The sequence below is a fragment of the Teleopsis dalmanni genome, chromosome 1 (genome assembly GCF_002237135.1).
Source record: "Teleopsis dalmanni isolate 2A chromosome 1, ASM223713v2, whole genome shotgun sequence".
NCBI lineage: Eukaryota > Metazoa > Arthropoda > Insecta > Diptera > Diopsidae > Teleopsis > Teleopsis dalmanni.
In genome coordinates, this window is record NC_051846.1 from 22106349 (window position 1) to 22107886 (window position 1538).

Genomic DNA, 1538 nt, shown 5'->3' on the forward strand with positions numbered 1-1538 from the left:
TTGAAGTGCGTTGCTTAAAATTACTTAAAAATGCAGTAATATTTTTTAATATTTTTTTGTTTTTATTTTTTAATGATAAAATTGAATAAAAAGATATTAAATTAAAAAAAAAAACTAAAGTCGGTCAAGTTCTGTCTTAAAGGTCGCTACAATTATTTAATCGGTCTTGCTGCATTTTTAGATAGTGGCTAAAAATTTTCTATGAAATGAAGCAAATAATATATATGTGTTTTTATAAGTGAAATAAAATAACCAATAATTTGTCTAATTACATATATATAATACAAAGAACACTATTCCATTTACCCCAAACGAAAATTAAGTCAGTTGTTTTTCGTTTGTAAACTCGTCTGCGTGAACTGTGTTGTTCAATTAACAAAAGAGAATAAACAGTTGCAATCTCTCTTTTTCCAGGTTAATTTTTTGCAGTAGATAGAGTTAATTTGTCACAACTGTTCTATAAATGGAATTGTTTTCAATTTTTGGAGAGATAAATCAATCTATTAAAATACTATATGATGTATAAATTATTCTTATTAGAGTACGTGATTGTTTGGCCAAAGAAAGGAAAGCAATCATAATGCTTAATTTCCAATAATTTTTAAGATACAGGGTATGAAACCAGAAACCAGTATGTTTTTAATAATTTAAATATGATAATCTTTTTCTTTATATATAACGAAATGTTTAGAATTTAATTTAATATAGTTTATTATATTTTATCTTAAAATTGTTATCACAAACCTTGCGAACCAGTTATTCCACTGTAAGGATATAATGAGGAGAAAAACTTCAAAAATTTGCAACATTGTCAACGGAAATGAAAATTTTGGCGAACGGAAACTTGAAGTATGTAATTAAACTCAATGAGTTATATTTTTTATTAGTTTTTCTTTAATAGGGAAGTTCTCGTTGGCTTGTTGTATAGAATAATAAATGTAATCAGAAACCACTCATTTGCTTGCACTAATTTGGGTTAATGTAAAAATAATAATAATAATTAAATCATTTGAATAAAAAGTTTATAACAATGAATGCAGTATAAAAAAAATTTAAATTTTACTGTGTTCACAATTACTATATAAATAAAGATTACAATAGTGATGTCATTTATATATTAAAATATTCAATTCATTTGGTGGTTAATTAAAAGAATAATAGTCTATCCATTAATTGTTTTAATTGAGGCTTTATAATTATATATTGTTAAATTTAACTTTACTTTATTAGAGAAAATATTTTACATTGATTTATGTCATATTTTTATTTTAAAGTATTTTAAAGTATGGAAGTACGATTTAATATTAAATTTTAGGGTTTAATATTTTTTTCCTATGAAAAACTATAAGTACATCTCTTAAGTTTATTTTAATTACAGTTATTGCTTCGTGTAGCTCATTGCTAGCTTACTTACCTAAAAATGTCATTTATTATTTATCTACTGGCTGTACGTTTATTTTTTTTTTTAATCTCTAATATTTAATATTTAATATTTTTATTCAGTGATCCCTAACCATCAACTAAGTGAATGCAACATA